Source organism: Pogoniulus pusillus, chromosome 12 (genome assembly GCF_015220805.1).
Source record: "Pogoniulus pusillus isolate bPogPus1 chromosome 12, bPogPus1.pri, whole genome shotgun sequence".
In the NCBI taxonomy this organism is placed as follows: domain Eukaryota; kingdom Metazoa; phylum Chordata; class Aves; order Piciformes; family Lybiidae; genus Pogoniulus; species Pogoniulus pusillus.
The window spans coordinates 28,672,917-28,694,543 of NC_087275.1; the positions used below are offsets into that span (position 1 = coordinate 28,672,917).

At 44.3% G+C, this 21,627-nt stretch overlaps 1 protein-coding gene across 1 annotated transcript in view; it reads right to left on the reverse strand.

Annotated features, from left to right (window-relative positions):
* The window catches only part of IL1RAPL1 (interleukin 1 receptor accessory protein like 1), a 679,666-nt gene extending 669,090 nt beyond the window's left edge, over positions 1–10,576 (reverse strand). The window contains exon 1 of the mRNA XM_064151980.1: positions 9,603–10,576. The gene's annotated coding sequence lies outside the window, so the exon portion shown is untranslated. The remainder of the gene's footprint in view (positions 1–9,602) is intronic.
* Positions 10,577–21,627: the final 11,051 nt, after the last annotated feature.

Consider the following 21,627-nt stretch of genomic DNA (forward strand, 5'->3'; position numbering starts at 1 on the left):
CACACATTACATTACACTAGCTAATATGGAAGGCTTGATCATTAAGTGCCGCTACAAATGGACACAATCCAGAGGAAACACTAATTAAGGAGGGTCCCTTGTAAGTGAACAGCTGTAAATACATACACAATGCCTGTCCACTGAGCCATGTGTCATGGAAGGCTGAAGTAGGACTGATATGTGTCCTGGCTTGTCCAAGCATGACCTCTTGCTCACCCTTCCCCCTCCAATGGAATGGAAAGCAGTGTGTGAAAAGAACACAAGGCTTGAGGCCACCGAGTCTGCTGTTGTGGTAAACAAATTGCATATGCTGGTTTATGCACAGCCTGGGTTTTCCCAAGTATGGGTAAAGCAAGCCCCTGGCTTCACTTCATATGGCTAACTTTGGCAAAGTGCCGCGTTGATCGGTGAATCTCTGTGGCCAAATGGAGCCATCAGACTCAGGCAATTGACAAAATAAGAGTGAAGTTGTAAACAATGTGCTCTGCCTCAGCTCGTTTTGCCTTGCTCTGCTGTTGCCATGCTTCACCCTGCTTCAGACCAGCTTTGCTGTGTAACAAGCTTTGATGTTTCAATCTTGTCCACCTCAGTTTACCAGACAGAGGCATTAAGTGCAGTCGGCAAGAATCATTGCTGAAAGCTTCCAGAAACTGGCCAGCCTAGTGTGAAATGGAAGTGATAAGCTGCTCCTATCTGGAGAGCTCACTTAGAGAGACCTCACTGAAGCCTACATGGTGACAGAGAGCAGGTTATTGATACCAGCCAGACTCTGTCCTTGCTTGCTCATCTGTGAACCTCTGTGCGGAGTCCAGAGCCATGGAAAGGACATCATTGACCAAGAAGGGACCTAGATCAGGTCAGAGACCATGCCAGCCGCAGCACAAGTCCTGGGGAAATTCCAAAAGCCTCCAACAGCAGCCCCTCCAAGTGTTTTTGCTGCTGCCTGGGACTATAATGCAGCCCTGGGAATCCAGAAATACTATTTTGTGAGTAAATATTCTATAAAAGGCTCTTTGTAGTTAAAGTTTTTGCTTTGGTTTTCTTAACTCCTTTGCGCTGCCTTAGCAAAAAGGAGCCTCTCGAGTCCCCCTAGAGGGCAAGTGGCATATTGCACTTCAAGAATCTCAGCTCAACTTAATGTTTGTATTTTGCTAGTTTGGCTGAGCTGTTCAAATGGCTCAACTACTCACAATCATCTGTTTGAACTTTGTAATTAAGTCTTCTGGTGAGATTGAATAAATGACTTTTCATAGTTTATTAATACTGATAATTGTGAATTAATTGAATACTACATTCAGTTTTGGGCTCTCCAGTTTAAGAGGGACAGGGATCTGCTGGAGACGGTCCAGCAGCGGGCTATGAGGATGATGAGGGGCCTGGAGTACTGTCTGATGGGGAGAGGCTGAGGGACCTGGGGCTGGAGAAGAGAAGACTGAGAGGGGATTTAATAAATGTTTATAAATATCTGAGGGCTGCTCAGGAGATGGGGACAGGCTCTGCACACTGCTCCCTGGGATAGGAGAAGGAGCAATGGGTGTAAGTTGCAGCATAAGAGGTTCCACCTCAACACAAGGGGGAATCTCTTTACTGTAAGGGTCACAGAGCACTGCAACAGGCTCCCCAGAGAGGTTGTGAACTCTCCTTCTCTGGAGACTTTCAAAGCCTATCTGGATTCATTCCTCTGTGATTTGTGCTAGATTGTGTGGTCCTGCTCTGGCAGGGGAGATGGACTTGATCTCGTTGAGTCCCTTCCAACCTCTAATATTTTGTGATCCTGTGATAATTAATCCATATTATTGTTATCACATCTCCATGTGATTGTCCTTTAATAAACCATACATTATAATATAAACACTAAAGAGGCATCAGGAAGAAGAATATGCTCATTTAACTAAAGATAAACAAAAACATATCTGTAATTTGATTAACCTGCCAGATTTTTAGAGAGATCTCAACCAGGATGTACACCAATACTGTATATATTTTCAGTTATTCATTTCAGATGGCTATGGTTTTCCCATCATAGTAACTGAAGTGCTGGATACCAGTGATGCCCTAACAACCTTTCAAGACTGTAGATGTTCTTTTCTGTGAAAAAAACTAAATATCAGAGTCGCATATCCTTTAATGATGGAAATTGATGGGACAGACTATGCTGTCAATAAAATAGTGAAACTTTATTGGCCTCTATTAAAGTTTACAGTCAATGTTAACCTATTAAAGATAAGAAGCAGCATGAGGCTCTTCCAGAGAAACTTAACGAAAATGAGGAAATTGATAAAACTGGAAATGGATCTAAAATCTACCAAGTGTAGTACTCTTCCATTTCTTTTCCCATTTCCATTTCTTTCAGTGGCTTTTGGATCAGGACTTCAGTAACAAGGACTTAAACAGACAAATTAGGTTGCCCGGTCAGAACAACTCAAGTTTTCATTAAGCAGTACCACAACTGGTACAAGCTTTCATTAAGCAGTACCACAACTGGGGGACACAAGTGGTGTCCCCAGGAAGCAGTGTTGGCCCTGGTCCTGTTCAATACCTTTATTGATGATCTGGACCAGGAGCCCAGCATCAGTAAGTTTGTAAGTTTGCAGATGACACCAAGTTAGGAGCAGGTGTGGATCTGTTGGAGGGTAGGAGAGTCCTGCAGAGGGACCTTGACATGCTGGATGGGTGGGCAGAGGCCAATGGGATGAGATTGAACAAGGCCAAGTGCAGGGTTCTGCACTTTGGTCACAACAACCCTAAACAGCACTAAAGGCTGGGGGTAGAGTGGCTGGAGAGCAGCCAGGAAGAAAGGGTACTAGTACTGGGGGTACTGGTAGAGAGTAGGCTGAACATAAGCCAGCAGTGTGCCCAGGTGGCCAAGAGTGCCAATGGCATCCTGGCCTGGATCAGGAACAGTGTGGCCAGTAGGACAAGTGAGGTTATTTTGTCCCTATACTCAGCACTGGTCAGGCCAAACCTTGAGTGCTGTTCTGGGCTCCTCAATTGAAGAGAGATGTTGAGATACTGGAACATGTCCAGAGAAGGGTGACAAAGCTGGTGAGAGGCCTGGAACACAGCACTATGAAGAGAGGTTGAGGGAGCACCTCAATATCCTTCCTTTGCCGTTAAGTTATTCTAAAAGGAGCAAAGGTAAGATTGCCTGCAAAAGAAAAAGAATATCTGAGAGGAGACTGCCAGAAAACATTAAAGAGAAGTTGAGGATGCAGGAATGCCAAGGTGCTATACAATAACAGCTGTGCTCTGCTGCCATCCTGAAATTCTGCACACCGAACAGCAACCTGACAGACACAGGAAGAAAACTGTTGCCAGGGATCAGTGCCACACAAAAGCATCCTGGCTAAACACATCCCTCTGCAGACATAGTGGCTCCATCCCAAGGTTTTCATCATGCTGACAGATCTTCTTGGTGTAGGAATTATCCTTGAGGAGCATCATCCACAGAGCTCAGAGTCAAAGATGTTCTGTCAAATGGATGCAGGCACAGATGAACATAAGTGCCAGTCCCTTAAACAATTCAGACATTGGTCTGGGTGCCCAGGCTGGTTAAATTTCCTCCTAACCTCACCAGCAAAAGCCTTCTCCTATGCATTTATATTAATACACATTGCTGTAACTTCATTTTCCTTGAAACAGTCTAATTTTTTGGCTGGGGCTGAGTTTACTGAAATTGCTACTGGCAGTCCAAACACACATGATTAAGTGGAACTTAACAGGTGAAACTGAAATCACAGAGGTTTTACACAGAGGTTTTGCACTAGCTTCCTAAGAGGCAGTCTTGTGAGAGCATTGTGAGATTTTTGCTGGGCATTCCAATGATTTGTCCTTTGTCAGAGAAAAAAAAGAGATTTGTGTAAATTATCTATCTTTTCTACATTAGCCAACAGAAAACACTACTTCCTTCACGTTCCTGCCACTGATTTATTATTTCACAGAGAAGTACTTCAAATTACCTCAACTGAGAGATCACAGACTCATTGTGCAACTGGAAACGTGCATGAAAGCAGAAAGGTGATGATCCTCACACCAGAGAGTTTAATAATTCCTCAAGAAGAAGAGCAGTGGGAGTCAGGAACTGCAAAAACGTTTAGCATTTGGGTCTCATTAGTGAAGAAGGGATGAAAGGCATACAGAAATATATCCCATCTCTGAAGAGACAGGAGCTACATCATCAATGCCTGTAAATTCACAAGCTCTTCAGCCCCTTTTTTAACCCATTCTGCTAGGCTCCATCTTCTTCCTCTCTTACAATGGTCTATTCATTGAGGACAGCTGTGAAGGGCCATAGAACAGAAGATTTTCTGACACCACTAGCCATCCAATCACCAAGTGGTGCTACCCCCTGTCTGCCTGCTGATTGTATAGATTTGTAAAGGTTGTAGATGTCTTCTTAGTGCATGAATCAGGCTTCTGTGTTTCTGTTCAGAAGCTACACTGAGCACTCGCTATATTATGCCAAAAAGTAAAAACAAGATGAAAATAGTATTTACCACACTGGCAAAAATCTAAATGTTTTCATCTTTTCCCATTCTCCTTCACCCCAAATTAGGAAAAAAAAAAAAGAAAGTCTGTGGGTAATTGCTGCAGTTAATGTTATGACCACTGAAGGACCACTGTCAAGCCTGTGTGCTGTTCTAATTAACACTATTTCTAAGTACAGAAAGCAGTAAGGGTGATATCCTTGGTTCACCTGTTCAGGCCTAGTTATTGAGGCATAAATAGTATGCTGGTTAACACCATGAAGTTACCTGAGAGTGCCTATAACACACAGGTATAGTGAGACCCAGAAAACAGAGTACTCAACATTAAAATGAGAGATCCAGGACTATCTGATTTCCTTGCCCTGGTCTAATGCTGCTTTGGCAAACAATACAGCATTTTTCCCCTTTTGCAGTAGATGGAGTTTCATATGTGACTGCCTCAGAGGAACATGCTAAGCTTGAACATTAACATTACAACCCCACAACCTTTCACCTTCAGTTTTCCCTTTCCCACTCCTTCTAAAAGAGCAGATGAATGGAGTAGTAGATGGAGTTTCAGTAGATGGAGTTTCATATGTGACTGCCTCAGAGGAACATGTAAAGCTTGAACATTAACATTACAATCCCACAACCTTTCACCTTCAGTTTTCCCTTTTCCACTCCTTCTAAAAGAGCAGATGGATGGAGTAGTAGATGGAGTTTCAGTAGATGGAGTTTCATGTGTGACTGCCCCAGAGGAACATGCTAAGCTTGAACATTAACATTACAACCCCACAACCTTTCACCTTCAGTTTTCCCTTTTCCACTCCTAAAAGAGCAGATGGATGGAGCAGTAGATGGAGTTTCAGTAGATGGAGTTTCATATATGACTGCCCCAGAAGAACATGTTAAGCTTGAACATTAACATTACAACCCCACAACCTTTCACCTTCAGTTTTCCCTCTCCCACTCCTTCCAAAAGAGCTTTCTTCCAAATATGCACTGATTTTAAGCTATCACAAGTAAAATTAATTCCTGCATTTGATCTGGTTTCATTTTAAGCATATCAGAGCAATATAAAAGTACATGAAGAACAATAGGTTAAATGATTCCTCCTGAGTCACTGTGGTCTACCACTGCATGTTCAATTAAATTTTAAAGTAAAACAAACATACACTTAAAGTGATAGAGCATAATGGCTGCATTGGTGCTACTGTAGATGTGCATGTAAAGACTTGAAGGTTAATGCATGGAATACTGGACTGACAGGCCATGATAGTAACCCAAAACAACTGTTATGGTCTCTACAGCCATTTCTTCTTACTTTATGGACCTCCAACCCAGTGGATGGCAACAAGATAGAGGTTTTTAACAGTAATACTGAGGCAATCTTATCTATATAACTGCACAACTAGTGTCACTATAATTAAACTTCACAACTTGAGCACGATTAGATAAGTTTCTAGTTTTCAATCCTATTAATCGGAGTGTGGATGTTTCAGCTGCCATATATTACCATACAGGGTAAAAAGAAGAAGAATCCCAGACATTAAAGATCATAGCTGTTATGAAACACAGAAGCATAGCTAAACACTTCTGAGTGTAACTATACCGAACAGAAACCTTACTCACTTATCCATTTCTTTGCTTTGTGTCCCAACACATGGGTTCCACACAACAGCCACAGAAAGTGCACTGAATACATCCCAAGAATACCACTGAAAGGTAAAAAAAGCTTCATTAAGATCTGCCCTCAATGCTTCAAACCTTCCTAGCAGCAGCACACCATGCATCCTGTTTTTAATGATAACAAGAGTCAGAAGTTTTCTCTTCCAGAAGTAGGCACTGAGATTATTCTTCATGCACTGCTGTTTTCTTTAAAAGTCAGCCTCCCAGCGCTAGTGAGGAGTGGGTGGCAAAACTCTCGCTGATTTCAGTGGTCTGAGATTTGGAGCCTGGGAATGTTTTATGTAAATATTTCTCTTCACATTTTCTCTTCATTTGTCCGAGTGACTTACAGTTTTACTTCAGCAAGGAAAGTTTCCTCTTGAAGAAGCTATCTTGGGTGTAAACTGAATGGATGCTGCACTGGAGCTGAAACCCTCTATTTTTACCAAGTGGGTATTGCTAACTAGAACAATGAAATTATTCTATAAATAAAACTTGGTTGTTTGCCACTCTCTATTACCCTGAATTTGCAAATCCTTGCATGCTGCCTGCCAGTTTTCGTGTACCATGTGATGTATTCCCACACTGTCAATGCCTACTCTTTTACAGCACCAGTTCTGCAACACTTGCTGCAGACAACAGTGCATTGCTTTAAGATGGATATGTACAGGTACGCAGCCTGTGTGTCACAAGAAGTCCTTTAAGGAATCACATGGAAAGAGCATGCCTGCAATCATGTGTTGTGGAACAGAGCATGCCATGGACATTTCTGAAAATTCTAAGAGCTGTAGCAGCACATAGGAGTTGCCATAGTGTTATTCTGACCCCTGAAGGATGGAAACAGAGTTAACTTCATGTCTTTTTTTTTTTTTCTCTCTACAGTTTATCCGGTATACTCTGTGAATGTCAAACTCTAAACTACATTAGCAGGATTTATTAGTGCTTGCGCAGATGTATCTTCCAGAAACATGAAAATAGTCATGAATTAATGGTGAACCAACTCTATAATATTGACACTTCCAAGGAAAATGACTCTTCAGGCTGGTTCCATGGTAAAATTGCTGTGAGTCTGATAGTGCATTAAACGCAGTATGTGAAGAACATGCCTATCAGGAGTGCAAAATGCACTCTGCCTTCACCTCTTCTTAACAGAAAAGACTTTTAGTGTAATTTTGCTGGAATAAATTCAGAGTGAAGTGGGGAAGGATGTAGGCCAGTGATGATCAAGTCACTCATTTCAGCTGAATTAAGATTTCTTCAGGCTTACATTTTTCAGAAAATGCATTCGTTGGAAGTATGAGGCCTCAGCAGTGCCTCTGCAAGCTTATCTGTCTTCAAGGAGTTGGCTTCTCCCCTCTCCCTTGAGTAGATAGGAACAATGATATATGATTCCAAAATGGATATTAGAGTATATCCTGATACTGCTATCTTTGTGCATCATTTGCTAAAATAATCCATCAGAGTTAAACTGATTGGACACCTGTCACACCTTTGCTCTTCACCTACTCACTTCTGAGAGACTTGAAATGTGATAATGGACCACCTTCTGAGTTCCCTGGAAATGTAACAGGTAGATTAGGCTGTTATACCTCACTCTACTTTTTTTCTGAAGTCAGTCCTGCTGTACTGTAAAACACCGAGGCAGCATGCAGCTAAAGCTGCAAGGTAGGCATTCCACACACTGAGAGCCAACGCTGTGTTAGGTGCCACTCACATTCGGGGAGAAACGGCACCAGCTCTGCCTTGAGCACTGGAAGAAGGGTCAGCAGAACGACGTGTCTGGAGGTAGGCAACAGCGAGCAAGGTGGCGAATCGCTTTTAATTTGGGGTAGTTGTTCCTGCGCTCCGCTGTTGCCATGCACTGGAGTCCCAGGTTGCCGTGTGACCTTGCAGAGGAGCGCGCAGCCGGATCCTCTCAATGGGACCATTGTGAGCTTTGCAGGGGCTGTTCTGGGGCCCTCTCTGCGGGTGTGGCTGAATTAGCAACTAAGCAGTCTCTTCCTTCGTGAACTCCTGTCCCGGGGAAACTCCTCCTGGAGCACACCGATGCAAAGGCTGCCTGCAAGAGGCAATCCCCTCCCTCGGCAGGAACTGAGCAAGGATCTCCCCTCCTCTGCCCAGGTCTCCAACCCCCGCTGCCGGGAGCGCTACAAAGTTAACCCAAGTGATCAATACGCTACATGAGCATATTATTCCACTATCGGCAATTGATGCCACTGATGTAATCAAGTTACATAATCGCCGTCTTCTCACAAATACATCCATCTTCCTACAGATAAATCTGCATATCTGCTTCCATCCATTATGCACTAACCCACCAGCTGTACGTTAAGGGGATAATACTCTCACACACACAATATAACTTTAGCATTGCAGTGCACTGCACTGCACAACGTCATCACTATCGATTCCCTCAATCTTCCTCTATTCCCTCTATCAGAACTGATTTTGCAGAGAAAGATTACCAGTGTGCATTGCTTGGATCCCTTTAAATCTTTAAAGGATGAAGTGGTTCCCTTGCTCACTTCTGCTCCTAGGAAGATGATCTTTTCTCTCCTTTCTCTCCCTGTCTCGCTTCACACCACAACTAACTGAGGAATTAATTCACACACAGTCCCTCAGCCAGATGCATATATGTATGAAATACCAAAGATAGCATCTCTGTTTGCAAATCTTCAACTCCCATACACGTGGTCTGAGATTTCAGTAGGCAAGTTATTGGGTGAAAAAAAATATTTTATGAGAGCAAGTGGATGACAGATGTTCAGGCTAGTGAAATTTATGGCATTTCTCTACTATCAAGATGAGACTTTTTTTTTTCCCCTACTGTACATCAGCTTCTAATTTCCTTACAGGATATATAATGACAGTTGGAATCCCAAATTATCAGCGGCATTTAACCTCCTTAGGACCACAGCACTGTACCACGATCAATAACGATCACCACCTTGAAGTTTAACAACTCGAAAAGCAGGATTTCTCTACCTCCATTGCAGCTGTGAAATGCAGCAGAATGCTGCACAGAGTTGGAAACGTTTGTTTCAGCCAGGGGATGGGATCTGATCTCTTATTAAATAGATTCCATTAAGGAGAGTTTCTTTAGTATCGCATACCCTTTTCAGTCAAAAAATATTAAAACCAGGGGAAAAAAAAGGAAAGAAAAAAGGAAAAAGGGGGGGGGAGGGGGGGAAGAGAGGAAAAGATAGACTCCTTGCTTTTACAGTACTCTCCCAAATCCAGAGGGTGCATGAATAGAGAGGGAGGAGATTTGCAATATCTTTTTTTTTTTTTTTTTAATGTCGCAAAAAGCACTCACCAGAAGACCTACTGCAGTTATTCCACTCAACTGCCAATAACGGCTGGAGCCCCTCGCATCAGGGTAATGCAGCAATCCCGAAAGTACCCATTTCCATCACACGCCACCAAGTTTAGCAATGCCGGGCTTTTGCCTGGATAAAATGACCTTACCCACAGGAGGCTCCCGAAATATCCCTCCGGTGCGATCAGTCAGCGAGGCGAGTGCCGGTCACCACACTGCGCACTCGGCCGGAGAAGCCCCGTGTTTACTCCTGGGGCTGAGCTGGCCGCGAGTGCCGCGGACGCGTCGCCCATCCATCCACCGCTGCCAGCTCCGCCGCGGGCGCAGGTAATTCCATACAGACTTCGGCGGCCCCCCCTCCCACCTCCCTGAGTCGCCCCTTCCTTCCTAGTTCAGAAAGTGCCCGCGTAGCCGGCGGCAGGAACCATCCAGGTGCGGCGAGGAGTGGGGGGGGGATGAGGAGGCGGCCGGCCTTGGGGCCCCCCGCGCCGCCCGCGGGCAGCTCCGCGCCCAGCTCTGCGCCCAGCGCGCCGCCGCCGAAGGCCGGGTCCGGGCTGTCGCGCACTGGTACCCGGGGAGCGGCGGTCCAGCGGGGTTTCCTGATGCTGGGCGGCTGTGGGGAAAGCGCTGCGGGGCGAGGGGGAAGGGTGCTTGCCGGGTCCTAGCACCCTTTCCGCAGAGCCGAAAAAAAATAATAGAAAAAGAAAGAGGAGGTGGAGGGGGAGGCGTTGGGGGGAAAAATCTCCAAAGGGAAAAGAAGAATGGAAAAAAAAGAAAGAATCGGTTGTCCGCTTGCCCCAAACAATACTAATCCTGGTGAAAATGACAAGTGCTCAGCAAAGAAGAGGAAGTCTTGATTGATAACCACAATCCACCCAAAATATCCTAAGGAGCAGAGGAAGACAGGGAGTAGAGGGAGAGAGGCGAGAGAAACTGCAGTGCATAAATGATTCCTGTGTTTCTACGAGACGGGCTCGTTCGGCTGAACGCGTCCTCCGCCGGGCCGCCAGCCGGCAAGAAGGTGCCGCTGCTGCCACCCGATGGACACCTCGGCGCTCGCCCGACCGCGCACCCACACCCGCTTCTCCAGCGCCAGTTTTGGAGGAGGGTTGGTCGAGGTGGTTTTTTTTTCGGAGATGGAGAGGAGGGCCCTTCGGAGAGATCCTGGAGAAACTCCTGGGTGGCGGGCCTGTCTCCCTCCGCCCTGCCGCCGCCCGCCTCGCCTCGGCCCGCAGCGCCGGGGCTGCGCCGCGTCTGCCCGGGGCTGGGGCTGGGGTAGGAAAGATGGGAAGAGGCAGAGGCAGTGGCAGGGTCTGGGACAGCAAGCTGAATGCCAGGAGCGCAACATGCGCAAGGGTCAACCTGCTTCTCTCGTTTTCTTCTTTCCTTCCTTCCTTCCTTCCCCTCTGGTTTCCGAAGCGAAGTGTTGTTTTAGGAGAGATGATACATTATCTATTCTTGGATTTTTATAAGGCAAACTGTGGGCCTCGCTGTTGCCATGGGATCTTCTTTGTGCGAACTCTCTGAACTGTGTGGGAACAGTTTTATTTCCTTCTCTGCAGATTTTTTTCTTTTTCGTTCTTTTTTTTTCTTTAATTTTTTTTTTTACCTTCTCTATGTCTTCTGAAGATACGTATCAAAATGTAACTGCGTTACTGCCAATTCATGTTAACAGCAGCTGCAAGGTGCATCTAATTAGGAATGTTAATTACTTCATGAAATAAATAGTCATTTGCAGATGTTTATAATACTAAACAAATGTTCCATGAAATGTAACTCGAAAATTCTCTCAATCTCCCCCATAAATTTGCTCATACTGCACAGAGGTGCAAGGGAAAAGACACTCCCTCTGCCATAGTAGTAACCCTGTAGGTGCATGCTCACAGGAAGAGGTGCATGGAGTTGCCTTTACATAGGTTGGATCAGAGGGGTTTCATACTCTTAGAACTCATTGCACGGGGTGTGAGGGTGGAGGAGAAGGAAATAGCTGAGAACTGTAAGATAAACACGTACGGTCAAGTATCTCTTTGCATCTGTGTAAATGGTGCTCTCCAAAACAGAGACAAAGAGACTAGGTAACATCCAGTTACCTCTAAATCCATCCTGGCTTCCTTGTAGGGTCATACAGAATGCAGACTGCTACAATTGTTACACTTCCGGCATCTAACAAGAGAAGGGAAGGGGAAGGGGAAGGGGAAGGGGAAGGGGAAGGGGAAGGGGAAGGGGAAGGGGAAGGGGAAGGGGAAGGGGAAGGGGAAGGGGAAGGGGAAGGGGAAGGGGAAGGGGAAGGGGAAGGGGAAGGGGAGAGGAGAGGAGAGGAGAGGAGAGGAGAGGAGAGGAGAGGAGAGGAGAGGAGAGGAGAGGAGAGGAGAGGAGAGGAGAGGAGAGGAGAGGAGAGGAGAGGAGAGGAGAGGAGCACGTGGGAAAGTGTGATTTTATTATGGAACATGTTAAAAGATTATCAATAAGCAGATAATTTGCCATGCAGAGTCAGTGGGTTGCAGGAGAGGTGGGAGCTGTTGCAGAATCTGTGGAGCTCACTCACACTCTACCCCACTTCTCCTTCTGATAACAGAATGGCATTCTTCTTGTTGGATAAGGACTAGAAGTAACTAAATGCCACAACAATCAGTAGTCAAAATTCGAATTTAAAAGACAAAACTTAATGCTACTAGTTGAGCCATGCATTCAGGTGCTACTATGATGAGTGACCCATATGCATGTGAAAGAGACATAGAATCACAGAATCAATCAGGTTGGAAGAGACCTCCAAGATCATCCAGTCCAACCTATCACACAGCCCTGTCCAATCAAGTAGACCATGGATTCATGAGATTCTCTTTGTGGATCAGTACAGGGCATTTAAAGTTAGCTAAATGACACATGTTATCTACTTTAGAGCGTTAGTTCGAGTGCTCCATTTAAAAGACCAAGCATCCTAGCTGATTGAGAGAAGAGAGTGAAACCAGGGGAATCCCAATTTTGATGCTCACTGTTATCCTTTGAGAGAGCTGCTTTCTCACCATTGAGAAACGATGCCAGACTCTCAGTAGAGCCACCTCCATTATGTGACATCAAAAAGTCTCCTTCATGCTTGGACAAAACAATTTCTCAAGGCTGTTTGCACTCTGCAACACAAGGAGGAGAAAGAGGGTACTTGGGATTAACATGTCAGCCAGGCTTTTGACACATTTGCCTTTGGTACCTGCTGTTCTATAGATTTCTCTTCACCTGATAGGCAAGTCATTTAATCTCTCTATCCTTTGTTCATTCTCAGTATACTGTGAGTTAACACGGTTCTTATTCACAAAGGTACAATGAAGACAAAAAGGCTTGTGAGGTGTTCCTATACAGTGGGCATGGGAGCTCTAAGTTCCCAAAGAGGCTGATTAAGAGTCTGGTAGGAGAAGGTGAAAATGAATAAGGGTGGAAGCCAAAAGGTGTGAAGAAAATACAGTGTAATTGTTCAAATGGCAGAAACCAGACTGATGACAGAGAAAAGATGTAGACCATTGACACACACAGAATACAAACTGTCTGTGCTCTTGGGTTAAATTAATCCCTGGGTTGTGGAAACTACTCAGTTTATTTCTCAGTTACTGAATAGCTATGAATAGCAATGCAGTTACATGGACACAAGTAAAAGCTATTTTAGCCTTTTTTATTCTCAGCCATGTATTGCATCTCTGTTTGACTTTATCTTCCCATTAATAAGCATGGCATGTATAATATAGAAGTGGGAATCTACTTCATCCTCATCACTTCAGTGTTTACAAGATAATTCACCAAACAGAGAAGGAAAAGCGTTATCTGTTTTCTAAACCTTGTTATAATTTCATGGCACCCAGTGCATGCTGATTGTGTTAATAAGAACAAATATTGTACCGTGGACCTGCATGGTGTGTACGATCTTGGGGCATCACACCCTTGAAGTAAGAAAGACACAGAGAGAGTGATTTCCCATTGGAATGGGCTGCCCAGGGAGGTGAGGAGGTGGTGGAGGCACCGTCCCTGGGGGTCTTCAAGAAAAGACTGGATGAGGCACTTAGTGCCATGGTCTAGTTGATTGGATAGGGCTGGGTGATAGGTTGGACTGGATGATCTTGGAGGTCTCTTCCAACCTGGTTGATTCTATGATCTTCATCTATGCTTCAGTAAGTGACTTTAAGAGGACTATCTCATTTAATGTGTATTAGGGAAGGCAAAACAGTGCAAAGTAAACTTCCTTTTCTGAAAGTAACACATGTTTTAAATGGGGGGGTTAACAAAGACTGCTGCTCTAAAGAGCGCTAACATCATGCAGAATGCTCTTGGCTTGTAAATTCCATCTGCTCCAATGGGTTGTTCCCAAGAGCTAAAACCATTCCTTAGCTCTGTGGTGTCCTTGAAACTTCCTGGCCTTATGCTCACCTTGCTGGCAAGCCTGTCCAGAGGGCTCAAAGACTGGCAGGTCTGGATCTTTTGCTACCTACCTGTGGATTCCTGGTATGAAGCAGTGTTTCCATTTCTATGTTTATTTCCCACATGTAACAAACACAGTGGGAGAAATAGACTAAGTAACACAAAACACCAGCACTTGCTTCACTTGCCTATAATAGGACTATGACATGATGTAAATCTAACAGAAATATCTTTTTAAATGAAAAAAAAAATACATCAAGGTTTCTGAAATGCACTTTTCACCTTCCCACCAAAACCACCAATCAGAAGCTCTACTCATGTAAAAAAAAATCTACATCTGAACCTTCTAAACTGAGTCTCTAATTACTACGTTCAGCAAAGCAGAAAGATCAGCATTTTTTCATACTTTTTTCTAAGTTTTCCTCTTTTCAAGACACAATTGCATTAATCTTACTAGAAACCAGCTTTCCTTTTTGTCCACTTTTGCATGGCTAAGTGGTCTGAAATGCTTCTGACAGGACAAAGTAAAACCAGCAAAAGAACAAGGAGACACAGTCTCAAGTTGTGCCAGGAAAAGTATAGGCTGGATGTTAGGAGGAAGTTGTTGGCAGAGAGAGTGATTGGCATTGGAATGGGCTGCCCAGGGAGGTGGTGCAGTCACCGTCCATGAAGGTGTTCAAGAAAACCCTGGCTGAGGCACTTAGTGCCATGGTCTAGTTGACTGGCTAGGGCTGGGTGCTAGGTTGGACTGGCTGATCTTGGAAGTCTTGTCCAACCTGGTTGATTCTGTGATTCTCTGATTCTATGATTCTATAAAATTTTATGGTTAACATCTCTGATTCTCTTATAATTATTGGGGGGTTGGGTGTGTGTTTAAATGTATGTATAATTACATTTTATGTCATGTGCTTTATGCATTGTACATTACATATTGCATCTTTTGCACGAGTCCAGGCAAGACCTCAGGTATTTAAAGAAGAATAGTCCATACTTCCATGTCACATGAACACTTCAAATGCAGATTCTTTTACTGACTCTGAACAGTACATATCTAGTCAGAGATTTAATCACACAATTCTTATTTTTAACTTTAGCTGCAGTTGCACTTTGCCCTTCTAAACTGTCTCTGCCTTCCCACAAGCGTAAGCGTGCCGCAGCCATCGCTGAGCTGTGTTGTCCCAAAGGCTGCGTATCTGCCGTGCTTTTCTTGTTGGTGCCATTTTTGTCTGACTAATCCAGCAGCTTTATGCAGAGCATGTCAGACATCTCAGGCTGCTTGACACGCAGCTCTGCCAGGGCCTTGCTGTCTCTATGTGCAGCTGAGACAAACCTTCCTCTGTCGAGTAGGCAGCAGTTGTAGGTGGCCCGAACAAAGCACTACGACACCTATAGATGAGAAGTGACATTACATAAAAGCTAAGTACCTTGTTACTACTTGAGTGGGAGGATACTTTCATTCAGAAAGCCATTCCTTCAAAACATGCATTTTTAATGTTTAAAGAAGATGAAAATTTATGTGTGTGTGTGTATATACATATTCATATATATGTATGTATATATATATGGCTTAGATCACAGTATCACAGTATTATTAGGATTGGAAGAGACCTCACAGATCATCAAGTCCAACCCTTTACCACAGAGCTCAAGGCTAGACCATGGCACCAAGTACCACGTCCAACCCTGCCTTGAACAGCTCCAGGGACGGCGACTCCACCACCTCCCCGGGCAGCCCATTCCAGTATCCAATGACTCTCTCAGTGAAGAACTTTCTCCTCACCTCAAGCCTAAATTTCCCCTGGCACAGCTTGAGGCTGTGTCCTCTTGTTCTGGTGCTGGCCACCTGAGAGAAGAGAGCAACCTCCTCCTGGCCACAACCACCCCTCAGGTAGTTGTAGACAGCAATAAGGTCACCCCTGAGCCTCCTCTTCTCCAGGCTAACCAATCCCAGCTCCCTCAGGATGTCCTGCAACTTACAGATTTTACCTCATTTAGTAAAGGATAATGTCGAGGTAATTAAATGCTCATCTCTTGCATGTTTTTAGTGATGCAAATAAATGCTAACTTGCTGTTCCTCCAGTCTCTCATGATACCTGAAATAAGATAATATCCCTCCATAAGCTACTTGGAACATATACCACACCTATTTAAATGGTGCTCTATCACAAGATGAGAAAACTAAAAAGATGAGGTGCATGTATGCATTTTAAAGAAGATTTGTATCTTTCACTTCAGAATTGCCAATCTTCCCTCCCCTCCCCTCCCCTCCCCTCCCCTCCCCTCCCCTCCCCTCCCCTCCCCTCCCCTCCCCTCCCCTCCCCTCCCCTCCCCTCCCCTCCCCTCCCCTCCCCTCCCCTCTCCTCTCCTCTCCTCTCCTCTCCTCTCCTCTCCTCTCCTCTCCCCCTCTCCCCTCCCCCTCTCCCCTCCACTCCCTCCTCTCTCCAAAGACCTTACAGAAGGCAGTAATAAGAGATTCTTTTCCTCTGAGGATCTGTGTACCTTTAGAAAATTCAGCAGTATAAATGTCATCCAATTCCTACAAAGTCAATAGAAAGGCTCCTACTGCAGTTCCAGCAGGTCTTACACTACTGTTAGTCAATGGAATATCACAAATTGGAGATTTTAAATGTAAGCATTATTTGGGGAAACAAAACAAATCAAAACAAAACCTTGCATCAAAATGATTGACTTTAAATTAGGAAAATAATCCATCTCCTTGACCAGTGATGCTCACCCAGCAGTGGCCAAAGCTGATCAAGAGTGGGTGAGAATGGCAGGGCTGATGAAAAGCAAAAATGATACTCACATAGAATACCTCCCAACTGCTGACAACTCTCAGTTCTGGGATTTTCACTTTCTTTCATGAGAAAATGCCAATCATGGATATGAAAACTGTTAGAAATTGAGACAAATGTGATCTGAATTGCAAAGAAAAGAGGGAAAAGAAAACAAGAAGGAAAAAGCAAGAAAGGCAAGCAAGATGTTGAATCATCCAGATGATTTGTGAAAAACTGATTTTAATTCTATTGTCATTTTTATTCTTTCATTCAAAAAACTGTCAGAAGGTGGAAAAGATGCTGAGGGATGAGATTCTGTGAGCTACAGCTCCCTTCCCACTGTGTCACTCTCCTGTCCTAGGACACTGTCCAACACCTCCAATGCCTGCTCCAGCTTGCTGAACGCCTCTGTCTCGGAAAGGTTTTCTCAGGAGAAAAGGCATTTTTATCATGGCCTTGGGCAGGGTGGATGTGGTGGCAAGCAACAGTGAGCCAAGGCAGGTGAAGCAGGACAGTTGAGCATGACAAGGACCTTCTTCAGGAGCTCAGTCCCACCAAGCCTAGAGGCAGCAAACAGAGCCTGGACAGGGAAGGTGACCAGGTCCCATCAGGCAACAGCATGGACCACAGTCAGACCCAAGGTGAGTCTGAAACCCATGAAGATGTACAGAGACAGACCTGATGCCTTCAGGGTCTGGTGGCATATATGGTGGCATGCTTGAGTATGTGCAGTGGCTATTATACAATTTAATAAACATTCATCATGCAGCTCTGGACCTCCATCAAAACCTGCCTGTTGTCAGTCTGAGATGCAATATTGGTACTGTTCACATTAATGAGGTTCAAGTGGTTAGCATGCACTTCATGTGTGAGTAGTAAAAATCTTTTGTGACTGCAACATTTTCTGCTGAAACACTCACTCCACAGCTTTGGTGCTACTAGACCAACCAAACCACAAGGTTAAGTCAGTGCAGCTGTGGGGACTCACAAAAGCAGAGGAGAAAGTGTTCACTCAAGTGCAGCTCCATATGAGCAAATTCCCAATGAAGTACTGTTGCCTCCATCCTGAAGTACATTAAGTGCTAAGCTTTCATATATCAAAGAACGTGACTGACAGAAACAAAATCAAATCCAGAAACTGCCTGTGAGATGTAAACCACTATGACAGGAACAGACTAAAATATAACTGGTTTAGTGTTCCTGAGTAAAAATATCCTTTAGGAAAGTTAGGAAGCAGAATTACAGAACACTAAAATCAAAGCTTTGTGAATTAGGTACCTCACAGTGCTCATTAATCAATTACAATGAAGCTATACACATCAAAATCAATTAAGCTAAGAAATGTTTATTACTTAGTACTGCTGATTTTCTCTCTCCCTCCTACACATGTACACATATACTCATACAGGCACTTGAGGTTTTGCTTACCAATCCTCATTGTGCAGCTATTTATCCCATTCTTAAATACAGGTTCCTAGGAGTTGTCTGCAGTCAATGTGTTTTGTGGCTTCATTTTGTTATTTCTACATACAAGTATAGCTTGTGCCTGTGGGAATAAGTTAACAGAGGACAAGACAGGGAAAATGCACACGATGGAAAAATGGGAGGGGAAAACCAAGGTCTTTATTAGAGATGTGTGACAGATCTTGATGAAAGTACCTGGATGTGAAGCTATGTTATGGACCACGTATCTAAGATGGTGACAATGACTTTAAAGGAGATTAGAAAGGTTATGAGGGCAAGCAAAAAAGAACCTGGTGATACAAAACCCTCAATTACTGTATGTGGGCAAAGGAAGTGTTATGGTGTAACATGATGTGATGATGAAAGCTTAGAAGATAATAAGCAGCTGTTGTTTGGAACAACTAAGCAGAAAACTCAGAAGAGAAGCAGCTCTTTAGTTTTGAATGATGCAACAGAACTCAGTGCAAGAGCAAATGATTTAAATGATACCCTTCAACAATCACTGTGAAGCATCAAGATTTCTGGAGCAAATATCCCCAGATCCCTCCAAAAAGATGTCTAAACAACTTTACCTTCTCTTAGTGAAGTATTGCTTTACTGTAAAGAGGGACAATACCTAAAACCATGTGTGATGGTTTGGGTGTTCACCGCTGCCCTACACTATGGAAATCATCCAGACTAGACTTAGCCAGCTCTGGGAATTGAATGAAGCTTATTAGCAGAATATACAAGCAGATATTTACAGTATATACAGTTATAGACAGAAATATACAAGGTAAAATGTAATACAGAAACACAACAGCCCTCCCAGAAACCTGAGTCCCCAGCAGGGGCTCCCAACCACCCCTTCACCTTCCCCCTACCCCTCTCAACCTTACCCCAGTCCCAAGGAAGAGTGGAGGTTTGGCCAGGGGGTTAGGAAGCAAAGTGGAGTAGTCAGAAAAATGGAGGGTGAGATTAGAGAGAGAGATGCAGCTCGGAGCTCCCCAGCAGAAGTAGTACTTTATTTATGTTTTAATTCTTATTCTTATGCATCTCAGCAAGCCAATGAGTGAGGTAGACATCAGCCTTGTTTTCCTTCCACAGCCTATAATCTAGTTCTCACCAAAACATTCTAGCTAGGCTCAAACTAGCACACCACGGAAGCTAGTTAAAACAAAGTCAACAGAAAGCACCCAAAGGGTAAAAAAATTATTTTATTCAAAGGGTGTTGTTCAAAGACATCATGTTACATGCTCTAGATCCTTAAAAAAAGGCCTGGTTTGGTTCAGCAAGAGTAGTCTTCTAGAAATGAGAAAAGTCTCTCTGAAATATGAAAATTACAGCCCAATAATTGAAAACTGTGTGTGTTAAACATACAGCTATAGCAGCTAAGCTCTGACAAAAACGTTGAGAATCAACCCACTAAAGGCATACAGCATAGAGAAAAAATATTTTGGAACTAATTAGAAGATGAAGCTTGTCATCATTGGTAACAGCAGATGATTCACTAGGAGGAGAACTTTTAGAAAGAAGTGAACAAAGGAGAAACAAGATGCAAAACAGTAAATATATTGATGGTATTTTCAGTTTTGTAGGATGTATAAGGTGAGTAGCACTAAGAGTACTGGAACAATTATTGTTACCACCATTGGAACTATTTCTGGTGCCTCAAAATTCTACTAGTACTCACAAAAGACACTACTGACATCACTATCAAAGTTTCTCAAAACTCACAGACTCATAGAATCAACCAGGTTGGAAGAGACCTCCAAGTTCATTCAGGTCAACCTAGCACCCAGCCCTGTCCAATCAACCAGACCATGGCACTAAGTGCCTTAGCCAGTCTTTTCTTCAATACCTCCAGGGACAGTGACTCCACCACCTCTCTGGGCAGCCCATTCCAATGCCAATCACTCTCTCTGCCAGGAACTTCCTCACAACATCTAGCCTAGACCTCCCCTGGCACAACTTGAGACTGTGTCCCCTTGTTCTATTGCTGGTTGACTGGGAGAAGAGCCCAACCCCCACCTGGCTACAGCCTCCCTTCAGGTAGTTGTAGACAGCAATGAGGTCACCCCTGAGCCTCCTCTTCTGCAGGCTGCACACCCCCAGCTCCCTCAGCCTCTCCTCATAGGGTTTGTGTTCCAGGCCCTTCACCAGCTTCATTGCCCTTCTCTGGACACTTTCCAGCACCTCAACATCTCTCTTGAATTGAGTGGACCACTTTTATGGTGTTGTTGCTTATCCATGCCCTGTTTTGCCTAAGCATGTTTTTCTACTCTCCCCCCCTTCTGCTGTGAGGAAAAGCAACCATGGGAAAGAGGATTTTGGCTTGTCTGGACATGTCCCCTGCTCCCCTCCTTCTGTGTTAGGGGAAGCAACTACAGGAAAGGAAAATTAAAGCCCTGGTTTCATCTAAGATGGTCAAGCTTGGGAAATTGCCATTCAGATTGGCTAATCTGTGTCCAAAGTTCCATTAGTCTTGGGCTGTGTGGATGAAAAGGGATGAGCAGGTAACACGGTGTGCTGCTGCCTCATTGCATTCTGAAATTGCCTGGCAACTCCACTGCCTTGACTTTACCAGGAGCAGACTCTAGATGCCTGCACGCGATTGGCCTGCATAGCCAGCCTGACATTGTGCCAAGACTGCACTTGCTGGGAAGTTTAAAAATGCTGCTTCTAGGACAGAAACCTTCCTAACGTCCCCAGGGAGGTGGTGGAGTTGCTGTCCCTGGGGGTGTTCAAGAGAAGCCTGGCTGAGGCACTTAGTGCCATAGTCTAGTTGATTGGGCAGGGCTGGGTGATAGGTTAGACTGGATGATCTTGGAGGTCTCTTCCAGCCTGCTTGATTCTATGGTTCTTAGATTTGCCACAACTGAAAATGCATTTGTGGGTGATGGCAGCATGGCAGTAGCAAAGGGGTTAAAGAAAACTGATTTTAGCATGGCTGTGGGGGGTTTCTGTTGCTGTCTGAATCTTTCTTCCAGTCTATAGAGAATCATGAGAGCCTTGGTGGGAGAGCATTGTACAGTACTGAAACGCTCTACAGCTACAGGACAGCTTCACAACATGAACAAATTTGAGGCTTCACACAACTTAATACCTGCTGCTGGCTTTCCCTGATGTGACTCTGGGAACAATTTTGTCAAACTTTTGTCATCCATGTTCTGAAATTCAGATTCCCCAGGTCAAACATTTTCTTTCTTCTGTTGAAGTAAGCAGCAGCATGAAAAGATGCTGTGATTTTTTAAGCAGAAGATCTATGACAACACAGAAAGCAAAAAAAATGGAGGAGCAGCAATTACTAAGATTTACAAGAACACCCTTGTACAGCTTTGTTTTGTTGACCTGGAAGAAGCATAGCTTCCATTTCAACGTGTAGTTGTGCCTTGCTTTATCTGAAGAATGCCAACTTGTTTCAAAGCCTTCCTCCTTCTTCCAGGGTGCAACAGGCTGTTCCTTGTGCAAGCAGCAGCGAGCGTGGAGCATTTCCTGAAGGAAGAGAGACAACTGTCAATGCAGAGGAGAACGTTTTGTTTTCAGCAGCCAA